This window comes from Rutidosis leptorrhynchoides, chromosome 5, assembly GCF_046630445.1.
Source record: "Rutidosis leptorrhynchoides isolate AG116_Rl617_1_P2 chromosome 5, CSIRO_AGI_Rlap_v1, whole genome shotgun sequence".
Taxonomy (NCBI): Eukaryota; Viridiplantae; Streptophyta; class Magnoliopsida; order Asterales; family Asteraceae; genus Rutidosis; species Rutidosis leptorrhynchoides.
Genome location: NC_092337.1, coordinates 11,331,973 through 11,355,618, shown reverse-complemented (window position 1 = coordinate 11,355,618; position 23,646 = coordinate 11,331,973).

Here is a 23,646-nt window from a genome sequence, read left to right as displayed (position 1 = left end):
GGTGGTGTAAAAGGTGTATAAGTTTGTAATTTTGTGAAAAAATCTTTTAATCATGTGAAATTGTCATACTAGATAACAAAAGTAGTTACCTTATACATAAGGCATTGAACAAGGGCTGGTTGGTGGTGATTTGATGTGTATATACCAATAGTAAATACGTATAGAAGCTAGGTATGATACGAGTACATATACTCTAGATATACGTATAGAAAATCTTGTGAAAAATGGAATGAGAATTCAAATATAGCTATCTTTTGTGAATATACTTATATTGTTTTATGTATTTAAGTCTTTAAAAGTGATTAAATACATTACATATACGATATATGTATAAACATTATATGTTATAAGTATTTATGTCAAATAACGTTACGTATGGTTATCGTTTTGAAAACTTAAGTTAGTAGTTTCAAAATATACTTATAACTTATTGTTATTAATACAAAATGAGATATTAAAACATCCTTAGATCATGTTAAATATGTATATATACATATATATACACAAACGTATAATTATCATATGTTATATAGTTCGTGATATCATCGGTCAAACTAGACGGTCAAACGTTGTGTAAAAACTCATTTCAAAAACATAAGTCTCAACAATTTGGATTGCTTATCATGTTGGTAAGGTTTAATTTATATAAATATTAATCTTATAAGTATAGAACGATCGAAAAAGTGCGGATCATTACACAATATTACTCGTTCTTACTAGGTTTCACATACCATTTTATACAAAAACACATTCACATTTAAACCGCTTCAACCAAACAATTTCATCTAGACCGGTTCATTCAGAAAATTTAGAAAAAATAAGAGTATTTTGACAGAAAAATTCATGAAAAGACTATTTATTTCACACACTAAAATGAGTAGTTTTAGGCGAGATTTAATATCTGGGAAAGTAAAATTAAAACGGTAAAAAAATATTCTTGTTGAAAGCATTGAATTAATTCGAGAAACCAATAAAATAATTATAGAAAGGATACATCAAATATTTCGTGAAACCATTCCGAAATCCATTTAAATATTAGTGTTGAGCCAATTTTACTCGTTCTTAGTAGATTTGACATATCATTTTATACAAAAACACTTTCAATGTCAAACCGCTTCAACCGAACAATTTCATCTAGACCGGTTCATTCAGAAAATTTAGAAAAAATAAGAGTATTTTGACAGAAAAATTCATGAAAAGTCTATTTATTTCACACACTAAAATGAGTAGTTTTACGTAAGATTTAATATCTGGAAAAGTAAAATTAAAACTGTAAAAAAATATTCTTGTTGAAAGCATTGAATCAATTCGAAAAAACCAATGAAATAATTATAGAAACAATACATGAAATAATACATGAAATAATTCATGAAACCATTCTGACGTCCATTTAAGTATTAGAATTGAGCCAATTTTACTCGTTCTTACTAGGTTTCACATACCATATTATACAAAAACACATTCAACGTCAAACCGCTTCAACCAAACAATTTCATCTAGACCGGTTTATTCAGAAAATTTAGAAAAAATAAGAGTATTTTGGCAGAAAAATTCATAAAATGTCTATTTATTTCACACACAAAAATGAGTAGTTTTATGCGAGATTAAATATCTAGGAAAGTAAAATTAAAACTGTAAAAAAATATTCTTGTTGAAAGCATTGAATCAATTCGAGAAACCAGTGAAATAATTATAGAAATAATACATGATATAAATCGTGAATCCATTCTGACGTCCATTTAAATATTAGTATTGAGCCAATATTACTCGTTCTTACTAGGTTTCACATACCATTTTATACAAAAACACATTCACATTTAAACCGCTTCAACCAAACAATTTCATCTAGACCGGTTCATTCAGAAAATTTAGAAAAAATAAGAGTATTTTGACAGAAAAATTCATGAAAAGTCTATTTATTTCACACACTAAAATGAGTAGTTTTACGCGAGATTTAATATCTAGGAAAGTAAAATTAAAACGGTAAAAAAATATTCTTGTTGAAAGCATTGAATCAATTCCAGAAACCAATAAAATAATTATAGAAATAATACATCAAATATTTTGTGAAACCATTCCGACGTCCATTTAAATATTAGTATTGAGCCAATTTTACTCGTTCTTAGTAGATTTCACATACCAATTTATACAAAAACACATTCAATGTCAAACCTCTTCAACTGAACAATTTCATCTACACCGGTTCATTCAGAAAATTTAGAAAAAATAAGAGTATTTTGACAGAAAAATTCATGAAAAGTCTATTTATTTCACACACTAAAATGAGTAGTTTTACGTGAGATTTAATATCTGGGAAAGTAAAATTAAAACTGTAAAAAAAATATTCTTGTTGAAAGCATTGAATCAATTCGAGAAACCAATGAAATAATTATAGAAATAATACATGAAATAATTCATGAAACCATTCTGACGTCCATTTAAGTATTAGCATTGAGCCAATTTTACTCGTTCTTACTAGGTTTCACATACCATATTATACAAAAACACATTCAATGTCAAACCGCTTCAACCAAACAATTTCATCTAGACCGGTTCATTCAGAAAATTTAGAAAAAATAAGAGTATTTTGACAGAAAAATTCATGAAAAGTCTATTTATTTCACACACTAAAATGAGTAGTTTTACGCGAGATTTAATATCTGGGAAAGTAAAATTAAAACGGTAAAAAAATATTCTTGTTGAAAGCATTGAATCAATTCGAGAAATCAATAAAATAATTATAGAAATAATACATGAAATATTTCGTGAAACCATTCCGACGTCCATTTAAATATTAGTATTGAGCCAATTTTACTCGTTCCTACTAGATTTCACATACCATTTTATATAAAAACACATTCACTGTCAAACCGCTTCAACCGAACAATTTCATTTAGACCGGTTCATTCAGAAAATTTAGAAAAAATTTGAGTATTTTGACAGAAAAATTCATGAAAAGTCTTTTTATTTCACACACTAAAATGAGTAGTTTTACGCGAGATTTAATATCTGGGAAATTAAAATTAAAACTGTAAAAAAAATATTCTTGTTGAAAGCGTTGAATCAATTCGAGAAACCAGTAAAATAATTATAGAAATAATACATGAAATAATTCGTGAAACCATTTTGACGTCCATTTGAATATTAGTATTGAGCCAATATTACTCGTTCTTACTAGGTTTCACATACCATTTTATATAAAAACACATTCACAGTCAAACCGCTTCAACCAAACAATTTCATCTAGACGTGTTCATTCAGAAAATTTTAAAAAAAAATAAGAGTATTTTGACAGAAAAATTCATGAAAAGTCTATTTATTTCACATACTAAAATGAGTACTTTTGAAATGTCCCGTTCTTATTGATTAAAAACGTTCCATATTAATTGATTTCGTTGCGAGGTTTTGACCTCTATATGAGACGTTTTTCAAAGACTGCATTCATTTTTAAAACAAACCATAACCTTTATTTCATAGATAAAGGTTTTAAAAAGCTTTACGTAGATTATCAAATAATGATAATCTAAAATATCCTGTTTACACAAGACCATTACATAATGGTTTACAATACAAATATGTTACAACAAAATAAGTTTCTTGAATGCAGTTTTTACACAATATCATACAAGCATGGACTCCAAATCTCGTCCTTATTTAAGTATGCGACAGCGGAAGCTCTTAATAATCACATGAGAATAAACATGCTTAAAACGTCAACAAAAATGTTGGTGAGTTATAGGTTTAACCTATATATATCAAATCATAATAATAGACCACAAGATTTCATATTTCAATACACATCCCATACATAGAGATAAAAATCATTCATATGGTGAACACCTGGTAACCGACATTAACAAGATGCATATATAAGAATATCCCCATCATTCCGGGACACCCTTCAGATATGATATAAATTTCGAAGTACTAAAGCATCCGGTACTTTGAATGGGGTTTGTTAGGCCCAATAGATCTATCTTTAGGATTCGCGTCAATTAGGGTGTCTGTTCCCTAATTCTTAAATTACCAGACTTAATAAAAAGGGGCATATTCGATTTCGATCATTCAACCATATAATGTAGTTTCAATTACTTGTGTCTATTTCGTAAAACAGTTATAAAAACAGCGCATGTATTCTCAGTCCCAAAAATATATATTGCGAAAGCATTTAAAAAGGGAATAATGAAACTCACTTTCACAGATTTTTACTTCGTCGGGAAGTAAGACTTGGCCACTGGTTGATTCACGAACCTATAACAATATATACATATATATCAAAGTATGTTCAAAATATATTTACAACACTTTTAATATATTTTGATGTTTTAAGTTTATTAAGTCAGCTGTCCTCATTAGTAACCTACAACTAGTTGTCCACAGTTAGATGTACAGAAATAAATCGATAAATATTATCTTGAATCAATCCACGACCCAGTGTATACGTATCTCAGTATTGATCACAACTCAAACTATATATATTTTGGAATCAACCTCAACCCTGTATAGCTAACTCCAACATTCACATATAGAGTGTCTATGGTTGTTCCGAAATATATATAGATGTGTCGACATGATAGGTCGAAACATTGTATACGTGTCTATGGTATCTCAAGATTACATAATATACAATACAAGTTGATTAAATTATGGTTGGAATAGATTTGTTACCAATTTTCACATAGCTAAAATGAGAAAAATTATCCAATCTTGTTTTACCCATAACTTCTTCATTTTAAATCCGTTTTGAGTGAATCAAATTGCTATGGTTTCATATTGAACTCTATTTTATGAATCTAAACAGAAAAAGTATAGGTTTATAGTCGAAAAAATAAGTTACAAGTCATTTTTGTAAAGGTAGTCATTTAAGTCGAAAGAACGACGTCTAGATGACCATTTTAGAAAACATACTTCCACTTTGAGTTTAACCATAATTTTTGGATATAGTTTCATGTTCATAATAAAAATCATTTTCTCAGAATAACAACTTTTAAATCAAAGTTTATCATATTTTTTAATTAACTAACCCAAAACAGCCCGCGGTGTTACTACGACGGCGTAAATCCGATTTTACGATGTTTTTCGTGTTTCCAGGTTTTAAATCATTAAGTTAGCATATCATATAGATATAGAACATGTGTTTAGTTGATTTTAAAATTCAAGTTAGAAATATTAACTTTTGTTTGCGAACAAGTTTAGAATTAACTAAACTATGTTCTAGTGATTACAAGTTTAAACCTTCGAATAAGATAGCTTTATATGTATGAATCGAATGATGTTATGAACATCATTACTACCTTAAGTTCCTTGGATAAACCTACTCGAAAAGAGAAAAATGGATCTAGCTTCAACGGATCCTTGGATGGCTCGAAGTTCTTGAAGCAGAATCATGACACGAAAACAAGTTCAAGTAAGATCATCACTTGAAATAAGATTGTTATAGTTATAGAAATTGAACCAAAGTTTGAATATGATTATTACCTTGTATTAGAATGATAACCTACTGTAAGAAACAAAGATTTCTTGAGGTTGGATGATCACCTTAAAAGATTGGAAGTGAGCTAGCAAACTTGAAAGTATTCTTGATTTTATGTAACTAGAACTTGTAAAATATATGAAGAACACTTAGAACTTGAAGATAGAACTTGAGAGAGATCAATTAGATGAAGAAAATTGAAGAATGAAAGTGTTTGTAGGTGTTTTTGGTCGTTGGTGTATGGATTAGATATAAAGGATATGTAATTTTGTTTTCATGTAAATAAGTCATGAATGATTACTCATATTTTTGTAATTTTATGAGATATTTCATGCTAGTTGCCAAATGATGGTTCCCACATGTGTTAGGTGACTCACATGGGCTGCTAAGAGCTGATAATTGGAGTGTATATACCAATAGTACGTACATCTAAAAGCTGTGTATTGTACGAGTAAGAATATGGGTGCATACAAGTAGAATTGTTGATGAAACTGAACGAGGATGTAATTGTAAGAATTTTTGTTAAGTAGAAGTATTTTGATAAGTGTCTTGAAGTCTTTCAAAAGTGTATGAATACATATTAAAACACTACATGTATATACATTTTAACTGAGTCGTTAAGTCATCGTTAGTCGTTACATGTAAATGTTGTTTTGAAACCTTTAGGTTAACGATCTTGTTGAATGTTGTTAACCCATTGTTTATTATAACAAATGAGATGTTAAATTCTTATATTATCATGATATTATGATATATAATATATCTCAGTATGATGTATATACAGTTAAATGTCGTTACAACGATAATCGTTACATATATGTCTCGTTTCGAAATCATTAAGTTAGTAGTCTTATTTTTACATATGTATTTCATTGTGAATACACTTAATAATATATTTACTTATAATTTAACATAATTAACCAAGTGTATCAATATCTTAATATGATTCATATATACCTAGTAAGACGTTGTTATAACGATAATCGTTATATATATCGTTTTCGAGTTTCTTAAATTAATAGTCTCATTTTTATGTATATAACTCATTGTTAAAATACCTAATAAGATACATACTTATAATAAAAACATGTTAACTATATATATAACCATATATATGTCATCGTACAGTTTTTACAAGTTTTAACGTTCGTGAATCACCGGTCAACTTGGGTGGTCAATTGTCTATATGAAACATATTTCAATTAATCAAGTCTTAACAAGTTTGATTGCTTAACATGTTGGAAACATTTAATCATGTAAATATCAATCTCAATTAATATATATAAACATGGAAAAGTTCGGGTCACTACAGTACCTACCCGTTAAATAAATTTCGTCCCGAAATTTTAAGCTGTTGAAGGTGTTGACGAATCTTCTGGAAATAGATGCGGGTATTTCTTCTTCATCTAATCTTCACGCTCCCAGGTGAACTCGGGTCCTCTACGAGCATTCCATCGAACCTTAACAATTGGTATCTTGTTTTGCTTAAGTCTTTTAACCTCACGATCCATTATTTTGACGGGTTCTTCGATGAATTGAAGTTTTTCGTTGATTTGGATTTCATCTAACGGAATAGTGAGCTCTTCTTTAGCAAAACATTTCTTCAAATTCGAGACGTGGAAAGTGTTATGTACAGCCGCTAGTTGTTGAGTTAACTCAAGTCGGTAAGCTACTGGTCCGACACGATCAATAATCTTGAATGGTCCAATATACCTTGGATTTAATTTCCCTCGTTTACCAAATCGAAAAACGCCTTTCCAAGTTGCAACTTTAAGCATGACCATCTCTCCAATTTCAAATTCTATATCTTTTCTTTTAATGTCAGCGTAGCTCTTTTGTCGACTTTGGGCGGTTTTCAACCGTTGTTGAATTTGGATGATCTTCTCGGTAGTTTCTTGTATAATCTCCGGACCCGTAATCTGTCTATCCCCCACTTCACTCCAACAAATCGGAGACCTGCACTTTCTACCATAAAGTGCTTCAAACGGCGCCATCTCAATGCTTGAATGGTAGCTGTTGTTGTAGGAAAATTCTGCTAACGGTAGATGTTGATCCCAACTGTTTCCGAAATCAATAACACATGCTCGTAGCATGTCTTCAAGCATTTATATCGTCCTTTCGCTCTGCCCATCAGTTTGTGGATGATAGGCAGTACTCATGTCTAGACGAGTTCCTAATGCTTGCTGTAATGTCTGCCAGAATCTTGAAATAAATCTGCCATCCCTATCAGAGATAATAGAGATTGGTATTCCATGTCTGGAGACGACTTCCTTCAAATACAGTCGTGCTAACTTCTCCATCTTGTCATCTTCTCTTATTGGCAGGAAGTGTGCTGATTTGGTGAGACGATCAACTATTACCCAAATAGTATCAAAACCACTTGCAGTCCTTGGCAATTTAGTGATAAAATCCATGGTAATGTTTTCCCATTTCCATTCTGGGATTTCGGGTTGTTGAAGTAGACCTGATGGTTTCTGATGCTCAGCTTTGACCTTAGAACACGTCAAACATTCTCCTACGTATTTAGCAACATCGGCTTTCATAACCGGCCACCAAAAATGTTTCTTGAGATCCTTGTACATCTTTCCCTTTCCAGGATGTATTGAGTATCTGGTTTTATGAGCTTCTCTAAGTACCATTTCTCTCATATCTCCAAATTTTGGTACCCAAATCCTTTCAGCCCTATACCGGGTTCCGTCTTCCCGAATATTAAGATGCTTCTCCGATCCTTTGGGTATTTCATCCTTTAAATTTCCCTCTTTTAAAACTCCTTGTTGCGCCTCCTTTATTTGAGTAGTAAGGTTATTATGAATCATTATATTCATAGATTTTACTCGAATGGGTTCTCTGTCCTTCCTGCTCAAGGCATCGGCTACCACATTTGCCTTCCCCGGGTGGTAACGAATCTCAAAGTCGTAATCATTCAACAATTCAATCCACATACGCTGCCTCATATTCAGTTGTTTCTGATTAAATATGTGTTGAAGACTTTTGTGGTCGGTATATATAATACTTTTGACCCCATATAAGTAGTGCCTCCAAGTCTTTAATGCAAAAACAACCGCGCCTAATTCCAAATCATGCGTCGTATAATTTTGCTCGTGAATCTTCAATTGTCTAGAGGCATAAGCAATCACCTTCGTTCATTGCATTAATACACAACCGAGACCTTGCTTTGATGCGTCACAATAAATCACAAAATCATCATTCCCTTCAGGCAATGACAATATAGGTGCCGTAGTTAGCTTTTTCTTCAATAACTGAAACGCTTTCTCTTGTTCATCCTTCCATTCAAATTTCTTCCCTTTATGCGTTAATGCAGTCAAGGGTTTTGCTATTCTGGAAAAGTCTTGGATGAACCTTCTGTAGTAACCAGCTAGTCCTAAAAACTGGCGTATGTGTTTCGGAGTTTTCGGGGTTTCCCACTTTTCAACAGTTTCTATCTTTGCCGGATCCACCTTAATACCTTCTTTGTTCACTATGTGACCGAGGAATTGAACTTCTTCCAACCAAAATGCACACTTTGAAAACTTAGCGTACAATTCTTCCTTTCTCAATACTTCTAACACCTTTCTCAAATGTTCGCCGTGTTCTTGGTCATTCTTTGAGTAAATAAGTATGTCATCAATGAAAACAATGACAAACTTGTCAAGGTATGGTCCACACACTCGATTCATAAGGTCCATGAACATAGCTGGTACATTAGTTAAACCAAACGGCATGACCATAAACTCGTAATGACCGTAACGTGTTCTGAAAGCAGTCTTTGGAATATCATCTTCTTTCACCCGCATTTGATGATACCCGGAACGTAAGTCAATCTTTGAATAAACAGACGAGCCTTGTACTTGATCAAATAAGTCGTCGATTCTCGGTAGTGGGTAGCGGTTCTTGATGGTAAGTTTGTTCAACTCTCGGTTGTCGATACACAACCTGAATGTACCATCTTTCTTCTTGACAAACAAAACAGGAGCTCCCCACAGTGATGTGCTTGGTCGAATGAAACCACGCTCTAAAAGTTCTTGTAATTGGCTTTGCAGTTCTTTCATCTCGCTGGGTGCGAGTCTGTAAGGAGCACGAGCTATTGGTGCAGCTCCTGGTACAAGATCTATTTGAAATTCAACGGATCGATGTGGGTGTAATCCCGGTAATTCTTTCGGAAATACATCGGGAAATTCTTTTACAATGGGAACATCATTGATGCTCTTTTCTTCAGTTTGTACTTTCTCGACGTGTGCTAGAACAACATAGCAACCTTTTCTTATTAGTTTTTGTGCCTTCAAATTACTAATAAGATGTAGCTTCGTGTTGCCCTTTTCTCCGTACACCATTAAGGGTTTTCCTTTTTCTCGTATAATGCGAATTGCATTTTTGTAACAGACGATCTCTACTTTCACTTCTTTCAACCAGTCCATACCGATTATCACATCAAAACTCCCTAACTCTACTGGTATTAAATCAATCTTAAATGTTTCGCTAACCAGTTTAATTTCTCGATTCCGACATATATTATCTGCTGAAATTAATTTACTATTTGCTAATTCGAGTAAAAATTTACTATCCAAAGGCGTCAATGGACAACTTAATTTAGCACAAAAATCTCTACTCATATAGCTTCTATCCGCACCCGAATCAAATAAAACGTAAGCAGATTTATTTTCAATAAGAAACGTACCCGTAACAAGCTCCGGGTCTTCCTGTGCCTCTGCCGCATTAATATTGAAAACTCTTCCGCGGCCTTGTCCATTCGTGTTCTCCTGGTTCGGGAAATTTCTAATAATGTGGCCCGGTTTTCCACATTTATAACAAACTACATTGGCATAACTTGCTCCGACACTACTTGCTCCGCCATTATTCATTCCGACACCATTTGTTCCTTTCGTTCTATTAACCCCTGGTCCGTAGACCTCACACTTCGCCACGCTATGACTATTTCTTTTACACTTGTTGCAAAATTTGGTGCAGAACCCCGAGTGATACTTTTCACACCTTTGGCATAGCTGCTTCTGATTGTTGTTGTTGTTGTTGTTGCGGTTATTATTGTTGTTGGGATGATTGTTGTAGTTGTTGTTGCTGTTGTTGTTGTTGTTGTTGGGCCGTTTGTTGTAGTTGCGATTGATGGGATAATTGTTGCGATTATTGTTGTAATTGCTGTTGTTGTTGTATTGGTGATTCTTATCACCGTTTTCCTCCCACTTTCTTTTGACTTGCTTCACATTGGCCTCTTCAGCAGTCTGTTCTTTAATTCTTTCTTCAATCTGGTTCACTAGTTTGTGAGCCATTCTACATGCCTGTTGTATAGAGGCGGGCTCGTGTGAACTTATATCTTCTTGGATTCTTTCCGGTAATCCTTTCACAAATGCGTCGATCTTCTCTTCCTCATCTTCGAATGCTCCCGGACACAATAGGCACAATTCTGTGAATCGTATTTCGTACGTAGTAATATCAAATCCTTGGGTTCGTAACCCTCTAAGTTCTGTTTTGAGCTTATTGACCTCGGTTCTGGGACGGTATTTCTCGTTCATCAAGTGCTTGAATGCTGACCACGGTAGTGCGTACGCATCGTCTTGTCCCACTTGCTCTAGATAGGTATTCCACCATGTTAACGCAGAACCTGTGAAGGTATGCGTAGCGTACTTCACTTTGTCCTCTTCAGTACACTTACTTATGGCAAACACCGATTCGACCTTCTCGGTCCACCGTTTCAATCCGATCGGTCCTTCGGTTCCATCAAATTCCAAAGGTTTGCAAGCAGTGAATTCTTTGTAGGTGCATCCTACACGATTTCCTGTACTGCTAGATCCAAGGTTATTATTGGTATGTAGCACAGCCTGTACTGCGGCTATGTTTGAAGCTAGAAAAGTACGGAATTCCTCTTCATTCATATTCACGGTGTGTCGAGTAGTCGGTGCCATTTCCTTCAAAATAGTCAAATGGAACAAGTTAATCATACAGAATATTAAGAGTAGTTAATAGTATTTCGTAGCATAATATGAACTCATTTATAAAAGCTTTTTCTTCATATTAGCGTTTTATAAGTTTAAATTCGGGTAGTACCTACCCGTTAAGTTCATACTTAGTAGCTAATATACAATTCAACTGCTACAATTCTATATGAAAAACTGATTATAATAATATTTCGCGTTCAAACTTTTATACAATATTTTACAAACTTACAATACCGCTTATTTTACATAAAGCATGAAATATAGCACACAATAACTTTGATACAAGATAGTTGTGAAGATAATTCTAGCTAGTACACAAGTCGTTCAGCAAAGGCAATAAAAACACGTAATTCATACGTCCAGAAACAAGTCATGCATTCTGGTTTTACTAGGACTACTTCCCATCCTTGGTCTTGTGGAACATAACCGTTATGGCCGTTGATAAGACAGCGTGTTGTAACGTCGTCAAAGGGACGAGGGTTACGTAATGTCCAACAGTCCCGTAATAATCTAAAAACCTCATTTCTTACCCCAATTACCGACTCCGTCACTTGTGGAAACGTTTTGTTTAATAGTTGTAGCCCGATGTTCTTGTTCTCACTTTGGTGAGAAGCGAACATTACTAATCCGTAAGCATAACATGCTTCTTTATGTTGCATGTTAGCCGCTTTTTCTAAATCACGAAGTCCAATATTCGGATATATTGAGTCAAAATAATTTCTTAACCCGTTGCGTAAAATAGCATTTGGGTTCCCCGCAATATATGCGTCAAAGTAAACACATCGTAACTTATGGGTTTCCCAATGTGATATCCCCCATCTTTCAAACGAAAGTCTCTTATAAACCAAGACATTCTTGGAACGTTCTTCGAATGTCTTACAAACTGATCTCGCCTTAAATAGTTGTGCCGAGGAATTCTGGCCGACTCTAGACAAGATTTCATCAATCATGTCTCCGGGTAGGTCTCTTAAAATATTGGGTTGTCTATCCATTTTGTGTTTTTAAACTGTAAAATAGACAAGAGTTAGATTCATAAAAAAATACTTATTAATACAAGCAATTTTTACATATATCATAAAGCATAAGAACACTATATTACATATATTACACCACACGAATACAACTATCTTATTCCGACTTGCTCGTTTCTTCTTCTTCGGTTTTGGTTCGTTTTGCCAAGTTTCTAGGGATATATGATGTTCCCCTAATACTAACTGTCGTTTTCCACAACGGTTTAGAAAAACCTGGTGGTTTAGAGGTTCCCGGGTCATTGTTACAACTTAAGGACTTCGGGGGTTGACGATACATATAAAGTTCATCGGGGTTGGAATTAGATTTCTCTATTTTTATGCCATTTCCCTTATTATTTTGTTTTGCCTTTTTAAATTCAGTTGGGGTAATTTCTATAACATCATCGGAATTCTCGTCGGAATCCGATTCATCGTAGAATTGGTAATCCTCCCAATATTTTGCTTCCTTGGCGGAAACACCATTGACCATAATTAACCCTGGTCGGTTGGTTGAGGATTTTCTTTTACTTAATCATTTTATTATTTCCCCCACCGGTTCTACTTCTTCATCCGGTTCCGATTCTTCTTCCGGTTCCGATTCTTCTTCCGGTTCCGACTCTTCTTCCGGTTCCTCTTCGAGAACTTGTGAATCAGTCCACGAATCATTCCAATTTACATTTGACTCTTCATTATTATTAGGTGAGTCAATGGGACTTGTTCTAGAGGTAGACATCTATCACATAATATCAAACGCGTTAAGAGATTAATATATCACATAATATTCACATGTTAAAAATATATAGTTTCCAACAAAATTTGTTAAGCAATCATTTTTTCAAGTAAACACGGTCGAAGTCCAGACTCACTAATGCATCCTAACAAACTCGATAAGACACACTAATGCAAAATTCTGGTTCTCTAAGACCAACGCTCGGATACCAACTGAAATGTCCCGTTCTTATTGATTAAAAACGTTCCATATTAATTGATTTCGTTGCGAGGTTTTGACCTCTATATGAGACGTTTTTCAAAGACTGCATTCATTTTTAAAACAAACCATAACCTTTATTTCATAGATAAAGGTTTTAAAAAGCTTTACGTAGAATATCAAATAATGATAATCTAAAATATCCTGTTTACACACGACCATTACATAATGGTTTACAATACAAATATGTTACAACAAAATAAGTTTCTTGAATGCAGTTTTTACACAATATCATACAAGCATGGACTCCAAATCTCGTCCTTATTTAAGTATGCGATAGCGGAAGCTCTTAATAATCACCTGAGAATAAACATGCTTAAAACGTCAACAAAAATGTTGGTGAGTTATAGGTTTAACCTATATATATCAAATTATAATAATAGACCACAAGATTTCATATTTCAATACACATCACATACATAGAGATAAAAATCATTCATATGGTGAACACCTGGCAACCGACATTAACAAGATGCATATATAAGAATATCTCCATCAATGCGGGACACCCTTCGGATATGATATAAATTTCGAAGTACTAAAGCATCCGGTACTTTGGATGGGGTTTGTTAGGCCCAATAGATCTATCTTTAGGATTCGCGTCAATTAGGGTGTCTGTTCCCTAATTCTTAGATTACCAGACTTAATAAAAAGGGGCATATTCGATTTCGATCATTCAACCATATAATGTAGTTTCAATTACTTGTGTCTATTTCGTAAAACAGATATAAAAACAGCGCATGTATTCTCAGTCCCAAAAATATATATTGCGAAAGCATTTAAAAAGGGAATAATGAAACTCACTTTCACATATTTTTACTTCGTCGGGAAGTAAGACTTGGCCACTGGTTGATTCACGAACCTATAACAATATATACATATATATATCAAAGTATGTTCAAAATATATTTACAACACTTTTAATATATTTTGATGTTTTAAGTTTATTAAGTCAGCTGTCCTCGTTAGTAACCTACAACTAGTTGTCCACAGTTAGATGTACAGAAATAAATCGATAAATATTATCTTGAATCAATCCACGACCCAGTGTATACGTATCTCAGTATTGATCACAACTCAAACTATATATATTTTGGAATCAACCTCAACCCTGTATAGCTAACTCCAACATTCACATATAGAGTGTCTATGGTTGTTCCGAAATATATATAGATGTGTCGACATGATAGGTCGAAACATTGTATACGTGTCTATGGTATCTCAAGATTACATAATATACAATACAAGTTGATTAAGTTATGGTTGGAATAGATTTGTTACCAATTTTCACGTAGCTAAAATGAGAAAAATTATCCAATCTTGTTTTACCCATAACTTCTTCATTTTAAATCCGTTTTGAGTGAATCAAATTGCTATGGTTTCATATTGAACTCTATTTTATGAATCTAAACAGAAAAATTATAGGTTTATAGTCAGAAAAATAAGTTACAAGTCATTTTTGTAAAGGTAGTCATTTCAGTCGAAAGAACGACGTCTAGATGACCATTTTAGAAAACATACTTCCACTTTGAGTTTAACCATAATTTTTGGATATAGTTTCATGTTCATAATAAAAAATCATTTTCTCAGAATAACAACTTTTAAATCAAAGTTTATCATAGTTTTTAATTAACTAACCCAAAACAGCCCGCGGTGTTACTACGACGGCGTAAATCCGATTTTACGGTGTTTTTCGTGTTTCCAGGTTTTAAATCATTAAGTTAGCATATCATATAGATATAGAACATGTGTTTAGTTGATTTTAAAATTCAAGTTAGAAGGATTAACTTTTGTTTGCTAACAAGTTTAGAATTAACTAAACTATGTTCTAGTGATTACAAGTTTAAACCTTCGAATAAGATAGCTTTATATGTATGAATCGAATGATGTTATGAACATCATTACTATCTTAAGTTCCTTGGATAAACCTACTGGAAAAGAGAAAAATGGATCTAGCTTCAACGGATCCTTGGATGGCTCGAAGTTCTTGAAGCAGAATCATGACACGAAAACAAGTTCAAGTAAGATCATCACTTGAAATAAGATTGTTATAGTTATAGAAATTGAACCAAAGTTTGAATATGATCATTACCTTGTATTAGAATGATAACCTACTGTAAGAAACAAAGATTTCTTGAGGTTGGATGATCACCTTAAAAGATTGGAAGTGAGCTAGCAAACTTGAAAGTATTCTTGATTTTATGTAACTAGAACTTGTAAAATATATGAAGAACACTTAGAACTTGAAGATAGAACTTGAGAGAGATCAATTAGATGAAGAAAATTGAAGAATGAAAGTGTTTGTAGATGTTTTTGGTCGTTGGTGTATGGATTAGATATAAAGGATATGTAATTTTGTTTTCAAGTAAATAAGTCATGAATGATTACTCATATTTTTATAATTTTATGAGATATTTCATGCTAGTTGCCAAATGATGGTTCCCACATGTGGTAGGTGACTCACATGGGCTGCTAAGAGCTGATCATTGGAGTGTATATACCAATAGTACGTACATCTAAAAGCTGTGTATTGTACGAGTACGAATACGGGTGCATACGAGTAGAATTGTTGATGAAACTGAACGAGGATGTAATTGTAAGCATTTTTGTTAAGTAGAAGTATTTTGATAAGTGTCTTGAAGTCTTTCAAAAGTGTATGAATACATATTAAAACACTACATGTATATACATTTTAACTGAGTCGTTAAGTCATCGTTAGTCGTTACATGTAAATGTTGTTTTGAAACCTTTAGGTTAACGATCTTGTTGAATGTTGTTAACCCATTGTTTATTATAACAAATGAGATGTTAAATTGTTATATTATCATGATATTATGATATATAATATATCTCAGTATGATGTATATACAGTTAAATGTCGTTACAACGATAATCGTTACATATATGTCTCGTTTCGAAATCATTAAGTTAGTAGTCTTATTTTTACATATGTATTTCATTGTTAATACACTTAATAATATATTTACTTATCATTTAACATAATTAACCAAGTGTATCAATATCTTAATATGATTCATATGTACCTAGTAAGACGTTGTTATAACGATAATCGTTATATATATCGTTTTCGAGTTTCTTAAATTAATAGTCTCATTTTTATGTATATAACTCATTGTTAAAATACCTAATGAGATACATACTTATAATAAAAAAATGTTAACTATATATATAACCATATATATGTCATCGTATAGTTTTTACAAGTTTTAACGTTCGTGAATCACCGGTCAACTTGGGTGGTCAATTGTCTATATGAAACATATTTCAATTAATCAAGTCATAACAAGTTTGATTGCTTAACATGTTGGAAACATTTAATCATGTAAATATCAATCTCAATTAATATATATATATAAACATGGAAAAGTTCGGGTCACTACAACTTTTACGCGAGATTTAATATCTAGGAAAGTAAAATTAAAACTGTAAAAAAATATTCTTGTTGAAAGCATTGAATCAATTCTAGAAACCAATGAAATAATAATAGAAATAATACATGAAATATTTCGTGAAACCATTCCGACGTCCATTTAAATATTAGTATTGAGCCAATTTTACTCGTTCTTACTAGATTTCACATACCATTTTATACAAAAACACATTCACTGTCAAAACGCTTCAACCGAACAATTTCATCTAGACCGGTTCATTCAGAAAATTTAGAAAAAATTAGAGTATTTTGACAGAAAAATTCATGAAAAGTCTATTTATTTCACACACTAAAATGAGTAGTTTTACGCGAGATTTAATATCTGGGAAAGTAAAATTAAAACTGTAAAAAAAATATTCTTGTTGAAAGCGTTGAATCAATTCGAGAAACCAGTAAAATAATTATAGAAATAATACATGAAATAATTCGTGAAACCATTCTGACGTCCATTTAAATATTAGTGTTGAGCCAATATTACTCGTTCTTACTAGGTTTCACATACCATTTTATATAAAAACACATTCACATTTAAACCGCTTCAACCAAACAATTTCATCTAGATCGGTTCATTCAGAAAAATTAGAAAAAATAAGAGTATTTTGACAGAAAAATTCATGAAAAGTCTATTTATTTCACACACTAAAATGAGTACTTTTACGCGAAATTTAATATCTAGGAAACTAAAATTAAAACTGAAAAAAAAATATTCTTGTTGAAAGCATTGAATCAATTCTAGAAACCAATGAAATAATTATAGAAATAATACATGAAATAATTCGTGAAACCATTCTGACGTCCATTTAAATATTAGCATTGAGCCAATTTTACTCGTTCTTACTAGGTTTCACATACCATTTTATACAAAAACACATTCACAGTCAAACCGCTTCAACCAAACAATTTCATCTAGACCGGTCCATTCAGAAAATTTAGAAAAAAAAAGAGTATTTTGACAGAAAAATTCATGAAAAGTCTATTTATTTCACACACTAAAATGAGTAGTTTTACACGAGATTTAATATCTGGGAAAGTAAAATTTAAACTGTAAAAAAATATTCTTGTTGAAAGCATTCAATCAATTCGAGAAACCATTGAAATAATTATAGACATAATACATGAAATAATTCGTGAAACCATTCTGACGTCCATTTAAATATTAGTTTTGAGCCAATATTACTCGTTCTTACTAGGTTTCACATACCATTTTATACAAAAACACATTCACATTTAAACCGCTTCAACCAAACAATTTCATCTAGACCGGTTCGTTCAGAAAATTTAGAAAAAATAAGAGTATTTTGACAGAAAAATTTATGAAAAGTCTATTTATTTCACACACTAAAATGAGTAGTTTTACGCGAGATTTAATATCTGGGAAAGTAAAATTAAAACTGCAAAAAAAAAATACTCTTGTTGAAAACATTGAATCAATACGATAAACCAATAAAATAATTATAGAAATAATACATGAAATATTTCGTGAAACCATTCTGACGTGCATTTAAATATTAGCATTGAGCCAATTTTACTCGTTCTTACTAGATTTCACATACCATTTTATACAAAAAACATTCACTGTCAAACCGCTTCAACCGAACATATTCATCTAGACCGGTTCATTCAGAAAATATAGAAAAAATAAGAGTATTTTGACAGAAAAATTCATGAAAAGTCTATTTCTTTCACACACTAAAATGAGTAGTTTTACGCGAGATTTAATATCTGGGAAAGTAAAATTAAAGTCGTAAAAAAATATTCTTGTTGAAAGCATTGAATCAATTTGAGAAACTAGTGAAATAATTAAAGAAATAATACATGAAATAATTAGAGAAACCATTCTGACGTCCATTTAAATATTAGCATTGAGCTAATTTTACGCGTTCTTACTAGGTTTCACATACCATTTTATACAAAAACACATTCACAGTTAAACCGCTTCAACTAAACAATTTCATCTAGACGTGTTTATTCAGAAAATTTTAAAAAAAAATAAGAGTATTTTGGTAGAAAAAATCATGAAAAGTCTATTTATTTCACACACTATAATGAGTACTTTTATGCGAGATTTAATATCTAGGAAAGTAAAATTAAAACTGTAAAAAAATATTCTTGTTGAAAGCATTGAATCAATTCTAGAAACCAATGAAATAATTATCGAAATAATACATGAAATAATTCGTGAAACCATTCTGACGTCTATTTAAATATTAGCATTGAGCCAATTTTACTCGTTCTTACTTGGTTTCACATACCATTTAATACAAAAACACATTCATAGTCAAACTGTTTCAACCAAACAATTTCATCTAAACCGGTTCATTTAGAAAATTTAGAAAAAATTAGAGTATTTTGACAGAAAAATTCATGAAAAGTCTATTTATTTCACACACTAAAATGAGTAGTTTTACGCGAGATTTAATATCTGGGAAAGTAAAATTAAAACTGTAAAAAAATATTCTTATTGAAAGCATTGAATCAATTCGAGATACCAGTAAAATAATTATAGAAATAATACATGATATAAATAATTCGTGAAACCATTCTGACGTCTATTTAAATATTAGTATTGAGCCAATATTACTCGTTCTAACTAGGTTTCATATACCATTTTATACAAAAACACATTCACATTTAAACCACTTCAACCAAACAATTTCATCTAGATCGGTTCATTCAGAAAATTTAGAAAAACTAAGAGTATTTTGACAGAAAAATTCATAAAAAGTCTATTTATTTCACATACTAAAATGAGTAGTTTTATGCGAGATTTAATATCTGGGAAAGTAAAATTAAAACTGTAAAAAATTATTCTTGTTGACAGCATTGAATCAATTCGAGAAACCAGTGAAATAATTATAGAAATAATACATGATATAAATCGTGAATCCATTCTGACGTCCATTTAAATATTAGTATTGAGCCAATATTACTCGTTCTTACTAGGTTTCACATACCAATTTATACGAAAACACATTCACATTTAACCCGCTTCAACCAAACAATTTCATCTAGACCAGTTCATTCAGAAAATTTAGAAAAAATAAGAGTATTTTGACAGAAAAATTCATGAAAAGTCTATTTATTTCACACACTAAAATGAGTAGTTTTACGCGAGATTTAATATCTGGGAAAGTAAAATTAAAACTGTAAAAAAATATTCTTGTTGAAAGCATTGAATCAATTCGAGAAACCAGTAAAATAATTATAGAAATAATACATGAAATAATTCGTGAAACCATTCTGACGTCCATTTAAATATTATTATTGAGCCAATATTACTCGTTCTTACTAGGTTTCACATACCATTTTATACAAAAACACATTCACATTTAAACCGCTTCAACCAAACAATTTCATCTAGACCGGTGTATTCAGAAAATTTAGAAAAAATAAGAGTATTTTGACAGAAAAATTCATGAAAAGTCTATTTATTTCACACAATAAAATGAGTAGTTTTACGCGAGATTTAATATCTGGGAAAGTAAAATTAAAACTGTAAAAAATTATTCTTGTTGAAAGCATTGAATCAATTTGAGAAACCAGTGAAATAATTAAAGAAATAATACATGAAATAATTCGAGAAACCATTCTGACGTCCATTTAAATATTAGTATTGAGCTAATTTTACTCGTTCTTACTAGGTTTCACATACCATTTTATACAAAAACACATTCACAGTCAAACCGCTTCAACCAAACAATTTCATCTATACGTGTTCATTCAGAAAATTTAGAAAAAATAAGAGTATTTTGACAGAAAAATTCATGAAAAGTCTATTTATTTCACACAATAAAATGAGTAGTTTTACGCGAGATTTAATATCTGGGAAAGTAAAATTAAAACTGTAAAAAATTATTCTTGTTGAAAGCATTGAATCAATTTGAGAAACCAGTGAAATAATTAAAGAAATAATACATGAAATAATTCGAGAAACCATTCTGACGTCCATTTAAATATTAGTATTGAGCTAATTTTACTCGTTCTTACTAGGTTTCACATACCATTTTATACAAAAACACATTCACAGTCAAACCGCTTTAACCAAACAATTTTATCTATACGTGTTCATTCAGAAAATTTAGAAAAAATAAGAGTATTTTGACAGAAAAATTTATGAAAAGTCTATTTATTTCACACACTAAAATGAGTACTTTTACGCGAGATTTAATATCTAGGAAAGTAAAATTAAAACTGTAAAAAAATATTCTTGTTGAAAGCATTGAATCAATTCTAGAAACCAATGAAATAATACATGAAATAATTCGTGAAACCATTCTGACGTCCATTTAAATATTAGCATTGAGCCAATTTTACTCGTTCTTACTAGGTTTCAAATACCATTTTATATAAAAACACATTCACAGTCAAACTTCTTCAACCAAACAATTTCATCTAGACCGGTTCATTCAGAAAATTTTGAAAAAATAAGTGTATTTTGACGGAAAAATTCATGAAAAGTCTATTTATTTCACACACTAAAATGAGTAGTTTTACGCGAGATTTAATATCTGGGAAAGTAAAATTAAAACTGTAAAAAAATATTCTTGTTGAAAGCATTGAATCAATTCGAGAAACCAGTGAAATAATTATAGAAATAATACATGAAATAATTCGTGAAACCATTCTGACTTCTATTTAAATATTAGTATTGAGCCAATATTACTCGTTCTTACTAGGTTTCACATATCATTTTATACAAAAACACATTCATATTTAAACTGCTTCAACCAAACAATTTCATCTAGATCGGTTCATTCAGAAAATTTAGAATAAATAAGAGTATTTTAACTGAAAAATTCATGAAAAGTCTATTTATTTCACACACTAAAATGAGTAGTTTTACGTGAGATTTAATATCTGGGAAAGTAAAATTAAAACTGTAAAAAAATATTCTTGTTGAAAGCATTAAATCAATTCGAGAAACCAATGAAATAATTATAGAAATAATACATGAAATAATTCATGAAACTATTCTGACGTCCATTTAAGTATTAGCATTGAGCCAATTTTACTCGTTCTTACTAGGTTTCACATACCATATTATACAAAAACACATTCACCGTCAAACCGCTTCAACCAAACAATTTCATCTAGACCAGTTTATTCAAAAAATTTAGAAAAAATAAGAGTATTTTGACAGAAAAATTCATAAAAAGTCTATTTATTTCACACACTAAAATGAGTAGTTTTATGCGAGATTTAATATCTGGGAAAGTAAAATTAATACTGTAAAAAAATTTTCTTGTTGAAAGCATTGAATCAATTCGAGAAACCAGTGAAATAATTATAGAAATAATACATGATATAAATCGTGAATCCATTCTGACGTCCATTTAAATATTAGTATTGAGCCAATATTACTCGTTCTTACTAGGTTTCACATACCATTTTATACAAACACACATTCACATTTAAACCGCTTCAACCAAACAATTTCATCTAGACCGGTTCATTCAGAAAATTTAGAAAAAATAAGAGTATTTTGACAGAAAAATTCATGAAAAGTCTATTTATTTCATACACTAAAATGAGTAGTTTTATACGAGATTTAATATCTGGGAAAGTAAAATTAAAAGTGTAAAAAAATATTCTTGTTGAAAGCATTGAATCAATTCGAGAAACCAGTGAAATAATTATAGAAATAATACATGAAATAATTCGTGAAACCATTTTGACGTCCATTTAAATATTAGCATTGAGCCAATTTTACTCGTTCTTACTAGGTTTCACATACCATTTTATGCAAAAATATATTCACAGTCAAACCGCTTCAACCAAACAATTTCATTTAGACCGGTTCATTCAGAAAATTTAGAAAAAATAAGAGTATTTTGACAGAAAAATTCATGAAAAGTCTATTTATTTCACACATTAAAATGAGTAGTTTTACGCGAGATTTAATATCTGGAAAAGTAAAATTAAAACTATAAAAAATAATCTTGTTGAAAGCATTAAAACAATTTGAGAAACCAGTGAAATAATTATAAAAATAATACCTAATATAAATCGTGAATCCATTCTGACGTCCATTTAATTATTAGTATTGAACCAATATTACTCGTTCTTACTAGGTTTCACATACCATTTTATACAAAAACACATTCACATTTAAACCGCTTCAATCAAACAATTTCATCTAGACCGGTTCATTCAGAAAATTTAGAAAAATGAGAGTATTTTGACAGAAAAATTCATGAAAAGTCTATTTATTTCACACACTAAAATGAGTAGTTTAAAGCGAGATTTAATATCTGGGAAAGTAAAATTAAAACTGTAAAAAATTATTCTTGTTGAAAGCAATGAATCAATTTGAGAAACCAATAAAATAATTATAGAAATAATATATGAAATATTTTGGGAAACCATTCTGACATCCATTTAAATATTAGTATTGAGCCAATTTTACTCGTTCTTACTAGATTTCACATACCATTTTATACAAAAACACATTCACTGTCAAACCGCTTCAACCGAACAATTTCATCTAGACCGGTTCATTCAGAAAATTTAGAAAAAATAAGAGTATTTTAACAGAAAAATTCATGAAAAGTCTATTTATTTCACACACTAAAATGAGTACTTTTACGCGAGATTTAATATCTGGGAAAGTAAAATTAAAATCGTAAAAAAATATTCTTGTTGAAAGCATTGAATCAATTTGAGAAACCAGTGAAATAATTAAATAAATAATACATGAAATAATTCGAGAAACCATTCTGACGTCCATTTAAATATTAGCATTGAGCTAATTTTACTCGTTCTTACTAGGTTTCACA